Here is a 25542-nt window from a genome sequence, read left to right as displayed (position 1 = left end):
TTATACAGAAGATTTTTTTTTATCAGTTATACAGTAACTATTTCCCTCTTTTTTGCTTCCATAAATGCTTCTTTCTTAAAATAAAGAGAATTCACCAGACTGGCTTCCATACTCTTTCAGATCTGGAGGCAGAAAATGAAAAACAGATATAGCACAATACAAGCTTTGTGACCACAAGAGGTCATTCCTTTGAGTTTTAAAAGATGGCCTGGCTTGATGGGACAGGTCAACCAAAGCTTGTGGGCTCCTTAATCCACAGAGTGTGGGTGGGATCACCAAGCAGAGAGAGCTGTACAGTGTAAACGATGACAGAATGCCGTAAGCATCTTATCTCCAAAACCTCACTTAATGCCTTTTTTAGAAGTTATAAAAATTGGTTCAACAGAAAAACCATATAGACATCTTCAGCCTGAGAGAGAAATGTTACATAAGTAAACTTCATCCTCATCACTTCCTCTAAAAAGTCACATCTGAAACCATCTCTGAAAAACCATTTTTAAATTGTTGTTGTTGACTCGTTTTTCAGTCATATCTGACGTTTTGTGACCCTATTTGTGATATTTTTGGCAAAGATACTGCAGAGATTTACCATTTCCTTCTCCAGCTCACTGTACAGATGAGGAAACTGAGGCAAACAGACTTTAAGTGACTTGCCCAGAGTCACACAGCTAGCAAGCATCTGAGTTCAGATTTGAACTCAGGAAGATGAGTCTTCCTAACTTAAAGCCTGATACTCTCTCCATTGCATGCCTAACTGACCTTTTTTTTTTAAATATTTTTTAATACACATTTTCAATTTGGCTTTCAAGCTCTTTCTGTCAGAAATCTCCCTTCGCGTCCATATTATGCTTTTCCTTCTGTTTGCTTTCCTTGACTTTTCATCTCACCAAGTTCGATGCAATTCCACAGGTCTCCATCCATTCATATTTGCAAAGCACTCAGAAGTTTGCAAGTGAAATATTTACTCTGTGTTCCTCGGAGTGAAGCCATTCTGTAGAGGTCAGAGTTTTGGGGGTGTTAAATCTTACTGAAAACAGAAAGAGCTCAATATGGAGACTACTGTTCAAAAGGAATTGACTTAGTCAATGTATCATTTTACCAACTCTTACAAAAGACCTTTCCTAATCCCCCCCACCCCAGGGATAAGTACTTCCCTCAACTCAGAAATCACATTGCATTTATTTTAGACTAACTTAGCTTTATATATATGTCTCCCTGCCTCCCCTGCCTTTCCCCAATTGAATGGAAGCTCTTTGAGAGCTCAGTGCTTGGTACATGGTGGGTGCTAAATAAATGCTTACTGAAGTTAATCCCTATAACTTCATAACCCTCACTTATCTCAGCACTAACTTTCCAACTATTTGGATGATAAAAAGAACCTTCTCAGTTTCCTAGGAGCACATCCTGAATTTCAGCTGTAACCGATAAAGTGCCAGAGACAGAGAACAAACCAAAAGGTCCTGGGTCATTGGTCTAAAAAAGAAACAAAAAATCCCTAAAACAATTGGATGTGATTGTTCTCTAGTCTATGTCTCGTCATGTACACAATCTCCAGACAACACACAAACAGTCTTTAAACAAAATGAATAGTCACTAATGTGTCCAGAATGACTCAACACCACCCAATACCAACACCTCCCTTGGAGGTTTGTCCACAGCTCAGATTTTCCATGTGATTCCTGAAATCAGCATAAGGTCCCTCTGGAAACTGATCTAATGGCTTCAGGAATGTGGCGATGGTAATTAGGGCCTGGCGACGTCTTTTTCCGTGAAATCTCCAGACTCTCCTGTTGGATGACTTAGCACAGCAATTTGAAATAGGAAAGGATGGGGAGGGCTTTTGTGTCCATCCTTAACTAGGAAGTGTGCCATCATATGCCCTATGGAATCCAACATTCATCTCTAAGTCAAAATGCTGTTCAACTCTATACATATGAGTAACTCTGGTAAAGCTATGGAAATCATCAGTGTGGGTCAACTGCATCTCTTGGAAAGCTGTTTGCATGACCTAAGACCCTACTAACCCCCTCCCTTCTTTCTTTTTCTTTTTTCTGGGAGGGATTTGGAAAGATAATTTATAAAACACATCTTAACTGGGAGAGCAGCCAGGGAGAAGGGTGACTTGGTACTTTTTGGTTTTCCAATAAAGGACTGATTTATTTCCCAATGATTAGAGCTATTCAAAGGGAGGGTGGACTTCTCTGTAGGACAGTGAATTCACCTTCACTGAAGAGCTCTATGGAGAGGCTTAATGACCATTTTCTCAAGATCTTGTGGAGGAGGTTCCCATTAACGTGGAGATTGGAATAAATGTGTTCCAAAGTCCCTTCCATCTCATGAAGTCAATAAGCATTTATTAAACTCTTACTGTGTGCCAGTGCTATGCTAGCTACTAGGAATATAAGACAAAAGATGGTCCCTGCCCTCAAAAAGCTCATGATCCAATGGGGGAGACAGAGTCCAAACAACTATAAATAAGAAATAACTGACAAAGGGATAGCACCAGAATTAAGAGAGGTTGGGAAAGACTTCCTGTATATGGGATTTTAGCTAAGACTTGAAGGAAGTTAGGAAAGTCAGTAGGCAGAGATGAGGAGGAAGAGCATTCCAGGGATGGGGGACAACCAGATAAAATGTCCAGAGCCAAGAGATGGAGGATCTTGTTTGTTGGATAGTCAAGAGGCCAGTGTCACTGGATCAAAGAGCACATATTGGAGGGCACAGTAAAAGAAGGCTGGAAAAGTGCAAAAGGGATAGGTTATGAAGGGCACCGAATGCCAAATAGAGGATTTTGTATTTGATATTGGAGGTGTCATTGGGGTTTATTGAGGTGAGAAGGGGTTGACATGATCAGACTCGAACTTTAGGAAGATCATTTTAGTGAATAGAGAATGGATTGGAGTGGGGAGAGACTTGTGGCAGCAGACCCACCAGCAGCCATTGCAATAGTTCAGGCATGAGGTGATGAGGCACTAGAGGGAAGGGGGAATATATGAGAAATATTGCAGATGTGAAAATTGCAGGCTTTGGCAACAGCTCAAATAAGGGGGTTGAGAGACAGTGAGGAATCCAGGATGTCTCCTGGGTTTCATGCTAGAGGGACGGGGAGTATGGTGTTGCCCCAGAGAGTAATTGGGAAGGTGGGCAGCTAAGTGGTTCAGTGGATACAGCACCAGTGCAGGAGTCAGGAGGACCTGAGTTCAAATCTCACCTCAGATACTTGACACTCACTAGCTGTGTGACCTTCGGCAAGTCACTTAACCCCAGTTGCCTCATCCTGGGTCATTTCCAGTCATCCTGATGAATATCTGGTCACTGGATTCAGATGGCTCTGGAGGAGAAGGGAGGCTGGTAAGCTGCACAACCCTCTCTCACTCAAAACAAAGTCAAGTGAAAGTCATGTCATTATTTGTCTCATGGCATGGTCTTCTTCAGTAACAAAGGACGAACACATTTAGTGAACTGGGAAGGTGGGAGTTGGAAGAAAGTGAGAGAGTTAAGGAGGAAAGATAGTGAGTTTTGTTTTGCACATGGTGGGTTTAAGATGTCCGCAGGACATCCTGTCCGAGATGTCTGAAAGGCAATTGGAGGTGAGCGATTGGAGATCAGTAAAGTGATTGGGGCAGGAAAGGTAGATTTGAGAATCACAAACATAGAGATGAAAATTTGTGATTCTGTTTCTCTGTGAAGAGAGAAGTTTTCCCTAGCAAAGAAATTAAAAAAAAAACAAAACCATCATCCATCAGGTGCCAGGCACAGTGCTCAGCACTGGGGATACAAAAATAAAGAGAAATACATACACAGATAAGTAGAGACAAAATATATGGGATTGTTCTAAAATAAGAGTCCTACAGTTCCACCACAGAATTAATTTGAAACATCTAGATATCACAACAGAGCCTGGACCTGGAGTCAGTAAGGCCTAAGTTCAAATCCAGCTAGCTTACTCTAGTCAAGTCACTTAATCTATTTATCTCTGTTTTCTCATCTGAAAAATAGGGGTAATAATAGTGCCTGCTTCCCAGAATTGTTGTGAGGATCAAATGACAAATCTGGAGTGCTTTGTAAACCTTTAAGCACTATATAAATGCTAGTTATTGTTATTCCTGGATTTGGGATGAGATATTTACTCCATCTCTGACCTAGATTTTCCATCCAGCAAATGGTCAGATCCCATAAAGTTGTTGTAATGGTTCACATTTAGACAGCCCTTTAGGGTTTACTCAGTGCTGTCTATATATGGTTTTCCTTGTTACTCACATGAGGGTTGGGGGTGAAGGTATTATTAGCCCAGTTTTACAGATGAGGAAATTTTAGATAGGAGGAGGTCAAGTCCTCTTGGTGCTTATAGTCTACTGGGGACTATAACATGTACACAGACAAGCACAATGCATGCTAATTAAATTAGAGTTGCAAGTCAAGTTGCTTTGGAAGTCTGAGGGAAGAAAAGCCAAAAATGAGCTCGGTGGATAGAAAAGGAGCCTTCCTAGATGAAGCAACATTTGATTTCAATGAGGAGGAGGGAGAAACTACCTCTTCTTTCACACTGCTCTTAGAGGGGGATATGATTTGTTATTGAGTAGTTGCAGTTGTCTTTGACTCTTCATGACCCCATTTGGGGTTTTCTTAACAAAGATCCTGGAGGAGTTTTGCTATCTCCTTCTCCTGCTCATTTTATAGATGAGGAAACTGAGGCAAACAGGGTTGAATGACTTGCCCAGGGTCACACAGTTAGGAAGTGTCTGAGGTCAGATTTGAACTCAGGTTCAGTGCTCTATCCATCAGATGCCCTGGGAGACACGATTATAAGATAACTGATGTGGAGCTGGAAGAGACCTTAGAGATTATCTAGTCTAACCCCTTCACTTTACACATAGCACCTCTTATGATTTCATGATGGAGGCTCTACTCCACAACTACTACTTCAGAGCACACATAGATATCCTCAAATTACTTCCTGTCCTGTGAACACTTTCAATTGATTACTGGTCCAGAGCTCTGTGGATATACTAAAGGACCTTTGATCCTTAGGCCTGTGACCTGCTGGCCTAAAAGTCTAAGAAGCCAATAGGGGAATATACTTCCCATTACTAGGCAGGTTCATTAGCACAAGTTTCTAGGCAAGCTTGGGTTTAGAATAGGGTCATCTCTTTTTGTGTGTTCTTTTTCACTTTGGTACAGAATTTCTTTCCCCTCTCCCAGGACATGTGAGCAGTAAATGGAGTATTAGTTCCAAGAACAAGTGAGGGGGGAGAACTGGGGAGAGAAAAAGAAAGAGAGGAAAGAGATAGGAGAGAGAAAGAAGAAAAAGAAGAGGAAGGAGGAGGAGAAAAAGAAAGGAGAGGGGAGAGAGATGGGAAAGAGAGGGAGAGGGAGACAGAAAGAGGAAAGGGGGTAAGTGGGGAGGGAGAAAGAGAGAGAGGAAAAAGAAGAAGAGGAGGAGGAGGGGAAAGAAAAGAAGGAGAAAAAGAAAGGGGAGAGAGAACAACGGGAAGAATAAAGCCCACTTGGCATTGATTGGGCTGTAGAAGACAAAATGTGAATTTGCTAATGAGAAGCCCATTTGCCAAGGTCCCAGTGAGGCTTCCGTATTACTCTCTCAACTAATTGTCTTCAATCTGTGATTCTTTATTGCTTAACCTTCCCTTTCTGTGTAGGAAGAAACTTGCATGTCTCATATCTGATGTAGCCAAGGACAAATTTAGAGGACAGATGAAGGTCCCTGGGGTCCCAACCAGACCTGGCAAGCCAGTAGCCTAGATGTTGGAGCTCATGCCATTTTTAAGAGGGCTGATTCCAGCCATCCCCAACTGCTAAAAGAAGGAACCAAGGCCCAGTGAAGTAGGTCACATAGGTGGGAAATAATGGAGCCATGATCTAAACCAATGTTCTCTAACCAGAACAGAAATACAAAGTTCCTTCTGCTTTCCCATCACGCTAGGAATAAGTTCCTAAGATCTGGAATTTTTCTTATTGTTTTCTAGAGATTTCTACCACCATGGCACTTCCTTTATCCATCTATGTTTCACATCAATCTTTTTCACACACTCAAAATTGAAACCAAAATGAATGACTATGTATTTCCAACCTCCAGATTCCACCTCTGGTCTCCAAGCATTTGTACAAGCTATCCCTCATGCCAGGAACACACTTCCTAATCATTTCCACCTTTCACAATAACTTATATTCCTTCAAGGTTCAGATCAGAAACTACCTCCTTTGTGAAGCTTTCCATGATACTCTTTTCCCCTGTCCACACCATGAAAGTATCCTCTGTCCTTTAAATGTTCCTACAACCTTTTGTCTACTTCTCTCCCAGTCCCTATCACTCCCAATTTTGTATTATATTTATCCCTCCTTGCCTCATCTAGGTGGCCAGTAGGTGGCACAGATGATAGGCCTAAGGTCAGGAGGACCTGAGTTCAAATGTGACCTCAGACACTAGCTTTGTGACCCTGGGTAAGACATTTAACCTCTCTTTGCTCTATTTCCTCAACTGTAAAAAGGAGATAATAATAGGACCTATTCCCCCCAAGATTTTGTGAAGATTAAAGGAGGTATTTGTGAAGTGATTAGGATATTGCCTGGCCCATTGTAGGTGAATAATAAGTACTTATTTTTCAATAAATAATTAAGCTTATTTGGGACAAGAAAATTTTTCATTTGCATATTTCTATCTGCAGCCCCTATGAAAGGATCTTTGCATACAACATGTGCTTAATAACTGAATTGAATAAGAATGACTTTAAAAAAACAGAACAAGAAAAGCAGAGATCAGGTTGGAACTGGGTAAAGAGAGTCACATTATGAGTAATGCATAAAAGGAAGAGGGTTTAGTAGAACAAACAGACCAAGGTGGGACCAAGATGGCAGAGTAAAAGCAGGTACTTGCCTGAACTCTCCCCCAAGCCCCTCCAAATCTCTTTAAATGATGACTCTAAACAAATTCTGGAGTGGTGGAACCCACGAAAAGATGGAATGAAACAATTTTCCAGCAGAAGTCAACTTAGAAAGTTGGCAGGAAATATCTGTTGCATCAAGGTGAGAGAGGAGCATAGTCCAACACAGGCAAACCAAGAGTAGGATTCTGGGAGACTGAAACAATGAAAGCAGTGGTAGTTTCCAGATTTCTCAGCCCATAGACCATAAGGGGATCAGACAATGGGTCAGAAGGAGATATTTACAGGGATCCCTTTACTGGTATCAAGGGTAGGACTCAGTAGCATACTTGAATCTGAGTTGCAGCCCTGGATCTTAGTCCCAGTGAAAGGAAGAATACTAGCACAGCAGAACTTATGGCCATGGGAAAACAAGGACCCTGGTCACAGGGACCCAAGGTCACAATTCCAGGTTTGAAAAGTGTGGTCTCTCACAAACTAGTATACAGTACAGAAGAATAGTCAACACATCTCTGCCTAGATCATACCACCTTGGAAGAGCTAAAAACTTACAGTTCCCTAAAATTATCTCTGAAAAATAGCTGCACAAAACTCCTGAAGCTTGGGACACTGCCCCATCTACTTGGGAAGCAGTGCCCAACTTTAGCATAGAGTTAAAAGACAATAAATAAGCTGGAAAATGAGCAAAGAACAGGAAAAAAATTCTGACTATAGAAAGTTTCTATGGTGACAAGAAAGATCAAAATACACACTCAGAAGAAGACAACAAAGTCAAAATTCCTGCATCCAAAGCTTCCAAGAAAAATATGAATTGGTCTTGGGCTGTGGAAGAGCTCAAAAAGGATTTGAAACATCACATAGGAGAGATAGAAAAAAAATTGAGAAGAGATATGAGAGTGGTGCAAAAAAAAATCATGAATAAAAGTCAACAGCTTGGCAAAGGAGGGTCCAAAAAAACATACTGAAGAAAATGGCACCTTAAAAATCAGAATAGACCAAATGGTAAAAGAAACACAAAAATCCAATGAAAAGAAGAATGCCTTGAAAAACAGAACTGACCAAATGGAAAAACATATACAAAAATTCATTGATGACAAAAACTCCTTAAAAAGTAGAATTGGCTAAATGGAAAAGCCCACTGAAGAAAATAATTCCTTAAAAGTTAGAATTTGGCAAGTGGAAGCTAATGATATTATGAGACATAACGAAACAATCAAACAAAATCAAAAGAATGAAAATATAGAAGCCAATGTGAAATATCTCATTGAAAAAAACAACTGACCTGGAAATTGGATCCAGGAGGGATAATTTAAGAATTGTTGGACTACCTGACAGTCATGATCAAAAAAAAAAAAAAAAAAAAAAAAAGAACCTAGATGTCATCTTTCAAGAAATCATCAAAAAAACTGTCTTGATATTCTAGAACCAAAGGGTAAAGTAGACATTGAAAGAATCTATCAATTACCTCCTGAAATGAAAACTCCTAGCAATAACATAGACAAATTCCAGACCTTCTAGAATGAGGAGAAAATACTACATGCAGCCCTAAAGAAACCATTCAAATAACCCAAGACTTAGCAGCTTCTACATTAAAGGAGCAGACGGCTTGGAATATGATATTCTGGAAGGCAAAGGAGCTGAAGTCTCAACCAAGAATCACCTACGTAAAAAAAGTGAGCATAACCCTTCAGGGGTAAAAATAGGCATTCAATGAAACAGAGGACTTTCGTGCATTTCTGCTGAGAAGACCAAAACTGAGTAGAAATTTTGATTTTCAAATACAAGGTTCAAAAGAAGAATGAAAAGATAAACAGGAAAGAGAAATCGTAAGGGATTCAATAAAGCTAATCTGTTTACCTTCTTACATGGGAAAATGATATTTATAACTCTTAAAATTTTGTTCATTATTAGGGCAATTAGAAGGAGTATACATAGATGGAAAGCAGAGGTGTAAGTTGAATATGATAGTATGATTATTGAAAAAATTAAATTAATGGATGGGAAAGAAGAATGCACAGGGAAAGGAGAAAAAGGAGAGGTAGAACAGAATAAATTATCTGACATAAAAGAGGCTTGAAAGAGGTTTTACAGTTGAGGGGAAATGGGGAAAGCAGAGAAGGTATAATGGGAGCTAAAAATCTTCTCTGTCCATTGATAGGTCTCAGGTAGGGCTATTGAGGGAGTCTTGATTGGGGGAGGCTTATTTTGTATAGGGGCTCACACCTTTTGCTGATTGCTGGTGAGGCACTGGGTTATAAGGGACCGTGTCTTCTAGCTCTGAAAAGAGTATATATACTCTGAGGTGAGGTTTGGCTTTGGGGTTTAATTTTTGGATGAAGGTTCATGTGCTAGATGATACTCTGGGCAGCCATTTTAAGAAGCTCCCTGGCTTTGAAAACCCAGATGTTGGTTCTTTTTTCTCTGGTAATGATGTATGCTTTGCCTATGATCAGACAGTTGAAAACCATGTCTGTTGGTCCTGGTCTGTTGGTATATATCTTTGATTAAAATGATTGTTGACTCCTCAAAAATTGCTTTCCTTTTAGAAAAGCAGATCTAAGAACCTGTGCAACAAGCCCTCCTGTGTATGCCAAGGTGCCTTCTGCTACAGAGGGGAGCACATGAACCTTACTCTCATTGGAATTGGCTTAAAGAGGGAATAATATATACATTCAGGTGTAGAAATCTATCTTACCATACAAGAAAGTAGAACGGGAAGGGAGGAAGAGAAGGGGAAGTGCTGATAGAAAAGAGAGCAGTTTGGAGGTAAAATTCAGAAACAAAACATTTTTGCGCATGGACAGGGTAAAAAGAAAGAGAAGAAGATAAACAGGAGAAAAATATGATAGAGGGGAACACATAGTTGGTAATCATTACTGTGGAAAAAAACATTTTAGAGTGAGTTTCTCTGATAAAGACTTCATTTCTCAAACACTTAGAAAATGGAGTTAAATTTATAGAAATTAGAGCCATTTCTCAACTGATAAATAGTCAAAGGATATGAACATGCAGTTTTCAAAGTAATCAAAATTATCTATAATCACATTTTTTTAAATGCTCTAAATCACTATTGATGAGAAAATACAAATTAAAACAATTCTGATCTACTACCTCACAGCTGTCAGATTAGCTAGTATAACAGAAAAGGAAAATGACAAATGTTGGAGGGGATGTGGAAAAATTAAAACACTAATGTATTATTGGAGAAGTTGTATACCAATTCAGCCATTCTGAGAGCAATTTGGAACTCTGCCCAAAGGGCTATAAAACCCTTCAACCAAGCAATACCACTACAAGGTCCGTATTCTAAAGAGAATTTTTTTAAAAAACGGAAAAGGATCTATACGTACAAAAATATTTATAGCCACTCTTTTTGTGGTGGCAAAGAAATGGATAGTGGGGGGATATTCATTAATTGGGGAATGGCTGAACAAGTTATTATATATGATGGTGATGGAATTGTACTGTGCTTTAAGAAATGATGAGTGGTATGCTCTCAGAAAAACCTAGAAAGACTTGCATGAATTGATGCAAAGTGAAATAAAAAGAACTAGGAAAGTATTGTATACCATAACAGCAAGATTGTATGATGATGTACTATGAATAACTTAGCTATTCTTAGCAATGCAATGATCCAAAGCAATTCTGAAGGAGTTATGATGAAAGGTGCTATCCATCTCCAGAGAAAGAACCGGTGAATGAAGATCAAAGGTACTTTTTTCTTTACTTTCTTTATTTGGGGGGGAGGGTTGTCTGTGCTTTCTTTCACAGAATAACTTATATGGAAATGCGTTTTGCATGACTATACAGGTATAGCCTATGTCAAACTGCTTGCCTTCTCAAAGGAGAGAGGAAAGAGAGAGAGAGAATTTGGAACTCAAAATTTGGGGGAGGGAAAGAATATTCAAATTGTTTTTACATGTAATTTAGAAAAAAAATCTTAAATGATTAAAAAAACATACCTAAGAGATTTTCTGGTTATACAAGGCAATGTAAAAAAGCCCTAAGCTCAGAGTTCCAGGACCTGAATTCTAAGGATGGTCCGAACCCTTACTGAGGATCTAGATTTAGAACCTGGGTTCATATCCCTTTTCTGACTTAGCACAAATCCCTTTACTGTATCAGGCCTCAGTTTCCCAATCTATTAAACAAGGGAGTTGGACCAAATTTCTTCTAACTCTATGAATCAGATGGAGAAACTCTATTTCCCTACTCTACCAGGACTGTCTCTGTGGCTCTAGGAGGGAAGCAGGAATTTGGACAATGATTCCAATCAAAAAAGGAAAAGGAAAAAAATAGGGATGTGTGAGGACTGCATGAACCAGTGAGGCTGCCTGTCTGCTGATCTAATCACACTTGAAAACTTGCTTGAATGACACCATTTTCATCTAAATAACAGCCCAGGCCTGTTCAGAATAACTGCTACCAAGTGAGTGCCATCTTGTTCTTTAATTAAAGTATTAGGTTACTTGAAACTGATTACAAGGTGACTGACTTTGCCGCACAGATGTGTTCCTGAAAAGCTCAGTGAAATTCATTTCATATTCTGAATGCATGGAGGGAACTCATCAAATAAAGGAATACTAGGGACCTTATTTCAAAAGGAAGAGCTCTTTTGTAAAGTAAGTAATCCTGGGTGGGAGAGGGGGGAGGGAAGAAATCCACAGTTGAAACTAAACTTGAAATAGATAATCACATCCAAAAAAGGGATCACAGTATTAGAACTGGTAAAGACATCAGAGGTCAGCCCAGTCCTGGAATTCATTCTCTCCTCATGACTATTTTCCAGAATCCCCAGCTTCCTTCACACCACTATGCACTATGCAGAAGGAGGCATGGGCCTTCTGATCCCCTCCAGTTATCAGCTCTCCCTCCTTTTAATTACTTAATTTTGTTTCTCACACATGTTGTATTTACATGCGTGTGTGTACATATGTATGTTTGTGTAATATGTAATATACAATTATCCCTTCCACATCATGACTTTCACCATTGATAGATTGGCATAAGAAACTGTGAATTTTGGAGGGATTTTTTGTCACACAAAGGTCAACAGTTCACACAGAAAAAAGTTTAGAAATTCAGAAATGCATAAAATATATGTATAGTATTATATAATATCAACATGTTTCATCATCTAATGTCACAGTAATCCAGATTTGTTCTCTGGTACAAATGGAGGCCAAAAAATTTTAGCGGGGTGTTCTAGATTGCAGGGCACTGTGCCCAAAACTCCCACTATGTGGAAGGGACAACAGTATAGGTAATATATAGCATATAGGTATATGCAATATGTTATATAATAGGTGGACAATCTATAACATGGGTAACGTATAATATAATAATATGTCATATCGTATCGTATCATATTATATGAGAGAATACATGATCCTTTAAGACAATGTCAGTTTCCATTTTTTTTTTGTCTATACTTACCAGTGGTTAACATAAAGCATTAAATTTCATGGCACCCTAGATTTTTGAATTGTAAGAGACCTTAGAAGACCATCTTGTTCATCTATATTTTACAAATGAGAAGACAAAAGATCCAATAAGCAACCCCTGGCTCTGTCCTTGATACCTGTTTGATCTCAGGGAAGTCCCTTAATTTGTCTGGGCCTATTTCTTCATCCTTAATTAAAAAAAGAAAAAGAGGGTTGGGGTAGATGACTTCTAAGTTCTCCTCCTACTCTTAAGTCTTTTATGCTAAATCACAAGGTGATGTGAAGACAAATCCAGTGTTCCTTTTCCCTATACCTCATTTCCTCTCATACTTTTCCATAAAATTGAATCATTTTATGTCAGGTTTGCTTAAAAGAAGGCAAACGTCATTCAGAGTGGGTTTTGCTTCTCAGTATCTTATCCAGCCTAGTTTCACATACTTGAATAATTCGTCCCCTCTGCACTTCTTGTCACAATAGATAGAGTAGTGCCAATGCCTGGAGTCAGGAAGGCTCATCTTCCTGAGTTGAAATCTGACCTCAGACACTTACTAGGTGTGTGATCCTGGGCAAGTCACTTAACTCTATTTGCCTCAGTTTCCTTATCTGTAAAATGAGTTGGAGAAAGAAATGACAAACCCCTCCAGTATCTTTGCCAAGAAAACCCCAAATGAGGCCACAGAGAGTAGGAAACAGATAAAATGTCTCAACAATATCAACAGAAAAACATTTCTCTTACTATAGACACCAGCCAGATCCCAGTGATCCATAGGAGAACTTTTCCTCTGCTGATTGCCTGAGGGAATCTAAGCCTTCAGAAAAGCCCTCATTGAGAAGAACACCATTCATTTGTACCCCATCCAATTTTGTCAACAACCCAAGGATTATTAACTTAAAGAAACCACATCCTTCCCAAAGCCCATTAATCTGCCTTAAAATACAGGTATACTTACATGTCATACACGTATACATGCATACATGTCCCATTTTAAAGCCAAGAGAAAAATGCAAAATGTATTCTCCCACTAACATGATTATTATTAATTTTATTTTTAGTTTTAAAGAATCAGACCTGTCCCGCAGCCAGGAAACTCTTGGAATTAAAGACAAAGACAAGAACTTGAAGAATCCAAGCCAACTTCCTAGGGGCCTATGAATGGAATTGCTTCAATAACTTTTAAGGCTCCCCTGACCAGGCTTGGACCTGTCTAACTTTCATAAAATCTAACCACTTTTTGGTTTATGGTCCTTCAAGTAAACACTAATCGATCTACCGTCATTTCTCTAAACATCATAGCCATTGTGTGTTCCCTACCATACCACTCCCTCATTCCCCCAGACACTCCTTTCTTACTCAATTTTTTTTTACTGGTTTGTTAGATAAAAGCTTAGAACACATTGCTAAATCTCCTCATATCCTAAGAGTGTGAATGATGGAACAGACAGAGGGCAGTAGGGGTGGCAAACCTAAAAAAATACCTCTTTCTGGACTACAGAAATGGGACAGAAGGGGTTCCTCCTTCCCTGACTTATTATTAATGACCTGGCTTCTATCTGGTTTTATTTTAAAATTGTCTTTAACTTTTCAATCACTTTCCAAACAACAAATATACAATTATCTGGCATGTGCTAGGTACTATGCTGGGTGCTAGGGAAACAAAAAAAAAAAAAAAGAATTAAGTCCCTGCCCTCAAGGAACTTATATTCTATTGATGGAAGCAATGTCTACTAATATAAGTAGATTTTTTTTCAAAGGGCATTTTCAGGTGAGGGGAAACCATAGAAGCTAAGGAGTTAAGAAAAGTTCTCCTGGAGGAGGTGGTTTTTGAACTGAGATTTGAAGAAAGTGAAGGACGAACACAACAATCTGAAGAAAGCTAGGATTCTAAGAAGGAGGGCATTCTAAGAGATATTGGGGAGTGGGGGAAAGAGGAAAAATAAATAGCCTGTACAAATGCATGAAGAGGAGTGATGGAATAGCATATGAGAGAAACAGTAAATAGTACAGTCTGTCTATTTTGTTGTCATTCAGCTTTTTCAGCCCGGTCTAACTCATCATGTGTCCATTTGGGTTGTTTTGTTTTGGCAAAGATACTGGAGTGTTTTGGCAAAGATACTGGAGTGTTTTGCCATTTCCTTCTCCAGCTCATTTTATAGATGAGGAAACGGAGGCCAACAAGGTTAAATGACTCACCCAGGGTCACAGCTAGTAACTGTCTGAGGCTGGATTTGAACTCAGGAAGATGAATCTTCCCTGGCACTCTATTCACTATGGCACCACATAGCTGTTTTTCTTTGCTCCATGCTTAACTGATACCTTGCAGATACTCCCAGTACTAATATGTTGATATTGTTATCCATGGCTCCTAATCATAGGAAGAGCAGTGGGCTTTGAAGTCAAAGAATCGGAATCCTGGTGCTGCTTATGTTACATGATTGATCTTAGACAAACCATTGGCATCAGTTGCCATCTCTGCAAAAATGAAAGAAGTAGATCAGATGTTCTCTGAAGGTCCATTCCAGCTCTGAATCAATGATCCTAAGAGACTGCACACTTAAAGCAGAAAAAGGAGAAGTTCCTCCAGAGAAGCAGCCTGGAAAGAGGGCTGGCCTGACGGTCCAGAAAACCTGGTTCAATTCCTGCGTCTGTACATTCCAAGTGTGCAACTCTAAACAAGTCATATAACTTGTCATCACTCTGGGTTAACTCTTTAGAACTATAAGTAGAAGGAAAGCACTATTTCACTGAGTTTCCCCTCACACTGTTCACACCATAAGTCTATACCCTGCCATATCCCCTCAACGCTTGTTCACATTTCCCATCTGCCTTCAATTCAGCCTTCAGCTCAAATCCCCCTTCCAGTCAAAGGTCCCTAAGGACTATAGGCTTCCTGTGATCTTTACTCAGTACCATTGGCCAAGGAAGTTGAGATGCAGCCACCTATCCTGATCCATTCGCTGCTCATCTGCCCTAAGAGAAAGGAAAAATCCACTTCATAGAATCATAGCTCTAGAGCCAAAAGGAATCTTGGTCAAGCTTCTCATTTTAAACATGAAGAAATTGAGGATAGAAGGAAAGTGATTTGTCTAAGGTCACATGGGGAGTAACTGACAGAACCAGGACATGAATTTAGGTCCTGTGAATACAAATTAAATGTTCTTTTCACTCCACAACACAACCTGACTTGCCTGAGGTCACTTAGATAGCAAGTGTTCATGATTAGAATGAACCCAGATGCCACAAGACACTAGGATTTCTTGTATTACACAAACAGGTTTACCCTTCTAAGCCTGAAAAGATATAAAAAATTGCTCATTCAGAGGCCATGGAGAATTTCTCATTGAACAGATAGGGAAGGCCCGATCTTCCGGTATTTGCTCTCAAACCATCTTTTGTTTTGTGTTTGATCAGGGTGTTTAGATGGAAAGGTACACTCAGAATTGGGATTACTAGCAGATAGACACAAAGAAGACAGACTGATGTAAAAACAAAAAGACTGGCCAAATGAAAGACAGAGAGAGAAAGCTAGAAAGGATGGAAGGGGGAAGTGAAGTAGAGAAATAGAGAGGTGGGGGATAGGGATAGAGAGAGAAAAGAGAGACAAAAATGAAACAGAAATCATGAGGAGGGAGGGGGAAGTGACAGAGAGAAAGAAGAGACAGGAAGGAGAGAAATGAGGAAAGGAGATAGTGAAGAAAAATGGGGGAGGAGAGAAGAAGTAGAATGGAGGGGGAGAGGGGAGGTGACACTGCCTAGAGCTACAGCTCTTCTCATCGGTTGGTAGGTTTCCAATCTTATTATGTCTGCATCTTTTCATGTGGAGGTGCTGATTTTTTATCTCAGATATATGTTCTTGTTCAAATGAAACCCTGAATGCCAGACTCTGAGCTCAGGAATGACTCACATCTTTATAAGTTCATTTTCTATCATTATCTGTGGTTCTTTTTCTCCATCCTTCTGCCAATCTCGTACCTGTTTGCAGACAGATTAGGGAAAATGATAAAAAAAATCATTTTGGTCTTTATAAACAGAGCAAAGTCAGTTGGTTTTGTCTCATCTGGGATCACTATACTCAGATGGGGGTGGGCCTCACCAGAAACCTTTAAAATCATGACAAGAATCTACATCAAAGCAGAACACTGGATTCGAAATCAAAAGATCAAAGTTCAAATCCTGATTCTGTTTCTTACTGCTAATGAGACCTTGTACATATATTTTAATTTATCTGAACCTCCTTTCTGCTCTATAAAATAAGAAAGTTGAGATTTCCTTTCTCCCCCATCAGAGTAGCAAACATGACAACATATGAAAATGTTTAAATGCTGGTTGGGCTGGTGGCACTGAATTGGTCTAGAACACTTGGACCAATTCACAGCTCTACCAACAATGCATCAGTCTAAACATAGAAAAGTCATTAAACTATGGGACCCAGCAATATCACTACTAAAATAAATACTTATTGAATGACTGACTAGAGGCAGATCCTTAAGGGTTCAAAGGCAGAGGGAGAGGTTTTGTGTGTGTGTCTGTGTGATATATGTGTGTATGCACACACATGCACACACATACATGTGTGTATATATGTGTATATATACATATACACACATATATATATATCAGCACTTTTTGTAGTAGCTTAGCACAGTGTCAGGCACATAAATGGGCTTAATAAACATTTATTGATTGATTATAAAAAACAAAAAGAAATTAAGAACCAAGTGGTATATGTGGTATATGGTGTGGTATGTGAATGGAATGGAATGTTACCATGTATAAAAAATGATGAATATAAAGAACGCAGAGATACTTGGGGAGGGGCAAAAAACTTACATGGACTGATACAGAGTGAATTAAGTAGAACTAGGAAAACAATTTGTTCTGTAAAATTTGGATTCGGTCAAAAGGTGGCACTTAGGGATTTAGAAGGCCACATGTGGCCTTAAGGCCACAGGTTCCTCACTCTCATTTAAACCAATCGTACCATAAGGTAAAGGACAACATCAAAAGTCTCCAGAACTCTGATCAATGCAATGATCTGTCATGAACTGAGAGGACTGTCAGTGAAGGATGCCTCCCAAATTCAGAGGTGGTGTGGGCTATTGATGCAGAATGAGACAGAGCTACATATTAACTTACTTTCTTCAACTGTGCTTTCTTTTTTTGTGAAGAGAGAGGGTTCTATTGAGGAGTTTAAGAAAGGAGAGTGATATGATTTTTTTGAAGAGAGGTAATCATTAAAACGTTTAAACAATGAGGAGGCTGGTCTCCACCAGCCCTAAACACTATAATTATAACTGCCATTGAGGTCATTCATTTCCCTGGTATCTGTATCAGTCTGGTCTTATTCAACGCTAAATAGAAAGAGATAAAAAACCTCAAAGATCAACAAAAGTCTATCCTTCACTGCACTCTTTCACAAAATAGAAAGACAATAAGTGGAGGTCTCTGTATTCTGCAAGGTCAACTAAACTGCTGTGGATGGACTATAGAGTTCTGTCGAAGGGAGGGGAGACTGGATTAAATCCATGCGCAGTATTGGAACTTCACTGTATCCAAGCTTATGAGGAGCAACAATTAGAAGGCAGCCTCCCAGTTCTACTAAATGAGCCTGTGGACACACTTTGAAAAGTCCTCCCTTGTCCCCAGATATCACAACCCTACTCCCCACCCTGCCTAAAATACACCATTAATTCACTTAAAAAAATAAGTCAGAGAAATCATAACTGTCATTTATATAGCATTTTCAAAGGAGCTTCGCATCATAGACGGAGGCAGGGCAGGCTCATGATGCCTATTTTAGACATGGGGAAACTGTGCAGAGATGTTGAGTTACTTGACAAATCACATAACTTGTAAAGCCAGAACTTGAATCCAGGCTTTCTGATGTTAAAATTAAATCTATCTTTAATGAAAGTGGAAGTCATGATGACTACAATGATGATGATAGCTAACCTTTATACAAGACTTGGAGATTTGCAGGGCCAGCTAGGCGGTACAGTGGATAGACCGCTGGGCTCGGAACCAAGAAGACTCATGATCATGAGTTCAAATCCAGCCTCAGACAATTATTTACTAGCTGGGTGACCCTGGACAAGTGACTTAATCCAGTTTGCCTCAGTTTCTTCACCTATAAAAATGAGCTAGAGAAGTAAATGGCAAACCACTCCAGTATTTCTGCCAAGAAAATTCCAAATGGAGTCACAAAGAAATGGACATGACTGAACAATAAAAACCAAATTAAGTATGTTAACTCATTTGACCTTCACAGAGGTAGATTCAATTACCATTCCCATTTATAGATGAGGGAAATGAGGCAGAGAAGTTAGTTTGCACAGTAACTGGGCAAAGTAACTGTAAGTGACTGAGGAAGGAATAAACTCAGATATTTCTAACTCCAAGTCCAGTGCTCTAATCACAGTGCTACTTGATCTCTTCATATCTATTTATACCAAGAACATAAATTAATGTATCATCATCCTCATCAATTTATCTACTGTGAATGAAAGTGACTTAACTCTGGAAGGTACACATGAAACAGCTAAGATTAAAGAGTGAAATCCTAAGGCTTCTTATAACCAACATCTACGTCAACACAACCAATGATGAATTACAAAGAAGCATCAAAAATGTGGCTGAGTCATCCAGATATGCTTTCAGAAACAGAGGGGCTCGGAATGTCAATTCAAGATTGGGCTGTTGCCACCGGAAATTACAGAAGAATTATCTTTAATTAACCTTAAGTGATCCTCAGGGATCAGTGCAGATCAAACAAGGAAATGTTAGAAACCATGTCATACAGACAATTGCAAAAGGTTGGCATCTACCAAATAACCAGCCCAACATAGCCTTGCGCTAGAATTATTCAGGAAAGGGCTGCTGACTTTCACAAACTAACAGATCACAAACTCATTCTACAAATAAAGAATTCCAAATGTTCTTAAGAATTTCACCATTAAGCAAAGAATTGGAAATTAAACAGATCCCCATCAATTAGGGAATGGTTGAACAAGTTGTGGTACAAGATTGCGATGGAATACTATTGTGCTGTGGGAAATGATGAGCAGGAGAGACTTTCATGAACTGATACAGAGTGAAGTCAGCAGAACATTGTACATGGTAACAACAATATTGTACAATGATCAAATATAAATGATTTCGCTATTCTCACCAATATGGTGATCTAAGACAATGCCGAAAAACTCATGATAAAAAATGTTGTCTGCCTCCAGAGAAAGACCTGATGGAATCTAAATGCAGATCAAAGTATACTATTTTTCACTTTACTTTTTTACATGAGTTTTGGGGGGTGTTTTCTTTTATAACATGACTAATAGGGAAATATGCTTTGCTTGATTACACATCTATAACCTATATCAAATTATTTATCATCTCAGGGAAAGTGAGGAAGAAGGAGACAATTGGAACTCAAATGTTTTTTTAATTAATGCTAAAATTGATTTTATATGCAATTGGGAAAAAATATTACTAAAAAAAAGAATTTCCTCATTAAATCATATTGAAATTGGCCATTATCTCAGGCAGAACTGTTGCCCATAGTCATTGGTACATGACACTCATCCATGATATTTTAAGAACAACATTTTTAAAAGATTTTGCCAGTACAAATATAAAAATCCTCAGATTCTATAAATGAAAGACCTTCAAAATATAGAAACGTATCAGAAAAAAAGCAAAGCAATGAGTAAACAGGATGAAGTACACATCATCCTTATTATCTTGGCCACTAGAGAATCAGCTCCAGGAGATGCTTTCAATGAGCCTAGAGAAGATGCTCTTACATCCTCATTCTCTTATTAGATTGCAAAAAAACAGCCATTTAATCTACCTGTTCAATAATCTATAAAACATTAAATATAAGAAAATTATAGCAAGATAGCAACTTGTCCCAGGATCATTTCTAGCAGAATTAGATGAAAACAAATTAATAACAATAACAATTGACATATATCACATTTTGTTATTTACAAAGTGTTTTACATACACTCTCTACACTCTCTCATTTGCCCCTCACAATAGTCATGTGCCACAGGCATTATTTCCTCCATTTTTTAGATGTGGAAATTGACTTTGATGTTGAAAGATTTAGTGTGCAGTTAGTGTTAGAATCCAGATTTAAACTAAGGACTATCCTGATTCCAAATCCATCACTACTTTACAAGAAGGGATAGGATTCAGGGCAGAGGGAAGGCAAAGGTACAAAGGAAAGGCAATGTAATGGGAAATCACAGGTAGCTAAAGTCTGAAGACCACAAGAAGAGCAGCAGAGAAAGACAGAGATAAAGAGGCAGAAATAGAGACAGAAAGACAGACAGAGAGAGAGAGAGAGAGGAAGAGTGAGGGAAGGAGGGAGACAGACAGATAGGCAGAGACAGACAGACAGATAGAAGCAGGAGACAGCAACAGAGAGACAGAGACAGCGACAAGTAATGAAGAATGGAAGGCAATGAAGACTTTTCCAACCTCCCAGATTTTGCCAGGAACATCACTAGTCTTAGTAAATGTTAACTTAATTGCATTCTGTACCAATAATTATCACTATGACCTTAAAGAGAACTAGCCAGCAAGATATCACTCAGTCTTAACAATGATTCTGAAGAGCTGTTCAGAGAAGAAAGTACACCATGTTGGAACACAGTTGAATACCATGTTGGAATAAAGCCTACCACTACACTGGAATCCAAGAGCTAATGTATACCATATGATTCTATACTACACAAGTGGTCCAGTGGCATGTCAGCTACCACCACGGTGAGGTTTGAGGGGAAGATAAAAATGACCAAGAAACAATCCTGTGTTTGCTGATGTTCCCAAATTAAAATCAGTGGTTTTTCTCCTCATTTTGACTTAATTTATAACTCCTTTTCCTTTCTATACAGAATGAAAAGGCAAAAAAATATCCCTGCTGTAGAATTTGTCATCTGTCTGGCATACTCTTTGTTATCTGAGGCAATAGTGCCATGGTAGAGAGAGTTCTGAGTTCTGAGTCAGGAAGATGTAGGTTCAAATCTCACTTTTGACACTTATTTGCTATCTAATCTTGGACAAATCACTTTACCTTTCTAAATATCAGTTTCCTCACCTGTAAAATGAGAACATTCATAGCATGTTCCACGTTATTGGTTCAACTCTGGATTAAACTAACCATTCTGAAAAGCAATTTGAAAAGTTAGTAAATCAGGTATATCCTTTGACCCAGAAAAAGTACTATAAGGTACACCCCAAAGGGGCCAAAAACAGAGAGAAAGGACTCATTTTCACAACGATATTTCTATCAGTTCCTGTTGTAACAAAGAACTGGAAACAAAATAGGTACCTATCAGTCAAGGATGGTTTTAATTACAGTTATTTTTGTTTCATTCTTTGGTTATTTCAGTTGTATCCAACTCTTCATGACCTCATTTGGGGTTTTCTTGGCAAAGACACTGGGGTAGTTTGCCATTTCCTTCTCCAACTCATTTTATAGGTGAGGAAACTGAAGCAAACAGGGTTAAGTGAATTGCCCAAGGTCACATAGCTAGTAAGTATCTGAGGTCACATTTGAACTCAGGAATGTGAGTCTTCCTGACTCCAGGTCCAGCACTCTGTGCACTATGGCACCACCTAGCTGCCCTTCAGTGCACTGTAAGATACGACAAATATGATGGATTCAGAGAAACCTGGAAGACCTACATGAACTGATGTAGAATAGAAGTAGGAGAATTTAAACAATGACCACAATAATATAATGGAAAAGAAAACCTGAAAGATTTCCAAACTTCAGTTGATGCAATGGCCCAGCATGACTTTATAAGACTGACAATGAAGTATACTTCTCACCTCTTGATAGAAAGGGATAGACTAGAGGTATGAAAAGAGCCATTTTTTCAGACATGCTGATTTATTTTGTTTTCCTATAAAGGAAGGTTTACATTGGAGGGAGAAAGGATATCAGGGAGTGGTAATAGCAATGAAAAAATAAGAAAAGAAAACAAAGAACTTCAATGAATTTTTTTTAATACACAAAAGAGAGTAGAAAGAACCTCAGATGCAGATAGAGACAAGCAAGGCAGTTTTGTTACTCTCTAGCCAAACTTAATATTTGCTTCAAACAAAATAATCTGCATATAACAGAACTTCACATCTTCATATACAACTCTCTCTTCAGTCATTGATATATTAAAACATTCATATTTGTTAAATTAATAACAAAAAAGAAACAACCTAAATAATACCTACTTCCCTCTGCCTACTCATGACTCAGACAACTCCCTAGGACTTATCTTCAAGATTGTTTATGAGTTGCAGTATGAATTGGTGGAGAGAATGCCTACTGTAAGAATTCCCCACATGGCAAAATCACTGATCATCTGAATATTCTTGTAAACTTGGTCATGATATCTATACATGGACCCTTATCACTGAAAATCCTGTCACAAATCAAAATGCCAAAACCAAACTGTCCCATATACATATATATATGTATATATGTAAATATATATGTGTGTATGTATATATACATGTGTGTGTTATGTGCACACACACACATACATATACACAATGTCCCAAAAGCCTTATTGCAAATTTCTAAAATAAGATTTTTGAGACACCTTATCCATAATTCCCTACCTAGTCTGCTGCAGTGACCTAATGGGTTAGACATAGGCTTGTTGAGTGAATGAAGAAATGAATGTGGAAGCAAGAGCAAAGGATGAATACAAAAGAAGAGGACAGTAACATTTTAAAATAAAGTGACAGGAATGCAACCATTCAATATGATCGAAGGTTGACAAGAAGTAAGAAAAGGAGTTAGGAGAGTTTTGTTTTGTTTTGTATTTAGCTACACTGGACTTGGATGACTCTGGAGGAAAGAGTGAGGCTAGTGACTTTTCCCAGCTCTGCCTCACTTGAATCCAATTTACTTCCAAGTCAAGACATGGCCCTGCTGATGTCACTGGTCCTGCCCTCTTCAGAAGGATGAACAACCAATAACTGCAGCACCAGTTACGCTGGCACAAGAGAAAGATGAAAGGAAGGAGAAGAGCCCAGGGATATGTGGGAGCCAGTTCATGAAGGCTCAAGAGTGTTAAATTTTCAGCATAAGCAAATGCTATAAATCAGGGCTTGATTTACTTTTTGTTTATTTTACAGAATTAAGAAAATGATGGAGAAAACCACAATGATATAGATTAATCTTAAAAGTTGGGAGCCAGTTGTCAAACATTTATCAGCACTGTTGGATAAAACTGGGAGGATGAAGCCTCAACATTGGTGGAGAGGAAGGGCTGCTCAATCTTTATTTTAACTCTGTTTCCTTTTTGTCATTTCTTTTTTTACAGTTTTCAATTTATTTATTTTTAGTTTCAACATTCACTTCCATGACCTTTAAATCCTCCCTCTTCTTTCCCCAAATCAACATGCAATCTGATATGGGCTCTACACATACATTCCTGTTAAACACATTTTCACATTAGTCATGTTGCATAGAAGAATTATAACAACTGGAATAAACCAAAAGGAAGAAAAAGAAATAAAACACAAAAGAAAACAGCCTGCTTTGCTTTGCATTCCAACCCCATAGTTCTTTCTACGGATATAGATGGTATTTTCTATCATGAGTTCTTTGAAATTGTTTTAGATCCCTGCCTTGCTGAGAAATCCATCATAATCAATCATTTCACTGTGGCTGTTTATGTGAACAATGGTCTCCGTGTTCTGCTCACTTCACTCAGCATCACTTCATATAAGTCTTTCCAGGTTTTTCTGAAGTCTTCCTGTTTGTCATTTCTTATAGCACAATAGTATTCCATCACACTCATATACCACAACTTGTTCAACCATTCCCCAATTGATGGGCATCCCCTCAATTTCCAGCTTTTGGCCACTACAAAAAGAGCTGCTATAAATATTTTTGTACATGTGGGAACTTGTCTCATTTTTATGATCTCTTTGAGATAACAGCCCTAGAAGCGATATTGCTGGGTCAAAGGGTATGTATATATTTTTATAGCATAATTTCAAATTGCTCTCCAGAACGGTTGGATCAGTTCACAGCTCCACCAACAATGAATTAGTGTTCCAACTCTCCCACATCTCCAACATTTATCATCCTCCTGTTTTGTCATGTTAGCCAATCTGATTGATGTGATGTGGTACCTCAGAGTTGTTTTGATCCACATCTCTCTAATCAATAGTGATTTAGAGCATTTTTTATATGACTGTAAAAAGCTTTAATTTCTTCCTCTGAAAACTGTTCATATCCTTTGAGAATTTATCAATTGGGGAATGACTTGTATTCTTGTAAATCTGACTCCATTCTCTCTATATTTTAGAAATGAGGTCTTAAAACAGACACTAGTTGTAAAAATTCTTTCCCAGTTTTCTGTTTCCCTCCTATTCTTGGTTGCTTTGGCTTTGTTTGCACACAAACTTTTCAATTCAATGTAGTCAAAGTTATCTCTTTCATTTCATAATATTCTCTATCTCTTGTTTGATCATAAATTCCTCCATTCTCCATAAATCTGACAGATAAACTATTCCTTACCCCTCCAATTTGTTTATACCATCAACCTTTTTAACTAAATCATGTGCCCATTTGGACTTTATTTTGGTAGACAGTGTCAGATATTGGTCTATGCCCAGTTTCTGTCATTCTATTTTCCAGTTTTCCTAGCAGGTTTTCTCAAATGGAGAGTTATCCCAGAAGCTGAGGTCTTTGTGTTTATCAAACAGTAGATTGCTATAATCATTGCCTACTATGTCTTGTGTACCTACCCTATTTCACTGATCTACCCCTCTATTTCTTAGCCAGTACCAAGTGGTTTTGATGATTGCTGCTTGATAATAGATTTTAAGATCTGGTATGGCAAAGCTGCCTTCCCTAGAATTTCTTTTTATTAATTCCATTGATATTCTGGACCTTTTGTTCTTTCAGAAGAAATTTGATATTATTTTTTCTAGTTCTGTGAAATATTGTTGGTAGTTTGATTGGTATCCCACTGAATAAGTAAATTAATTTAGGTAGAATTGTCATTTTTATTATAATAGCTTGGCCTACCCATGAGCAACTGATGTTTTTACAATTATTTAGATCTGACTTTTTCTGTGTGGACAGTGTTTTGTAATTATGGTCATATTGTTTCTGGGTTTGTTTTGGCAGGTATACTCCCAAATATTTCATAATGTCTACAGTAATTTTAAACGG

The 25542-nt window shown here is 38.4% G+C and overlaps 1 protein-coding gene across 4 annotated transcripts in view; it reads right to left on the bottom strand.

The window, feature by feature from the left end:
- ADGRD1 (adhesion G protein-coupled receptor D1) overlaps positions 1–25542 on the bottom strand; it is a 470522-nt gene that overhangs the window by 240510 nt on the left and 204470 nt on the right. The gene's annotated exons all lie outside the window — the stretch shown is intronic.

This window comes from Notamacropus eugenii, chromosome 4 (genome assembly GCF_028372415.1).
Source record: "Notamacropus eugenii isolate mMacEug1 chromosome 4, mMacEug1.pri_v2, whole genome shotgun sequence".
NCBI lineage: Eukaryota > Metazoa > Chordata > Mammalia > Diprotodontia > Macropodidae > Notamacropus > Notamacropus eugenii.
This window is presented reverse-complemented; position numbering and strand designations above follow the sequence as displayed.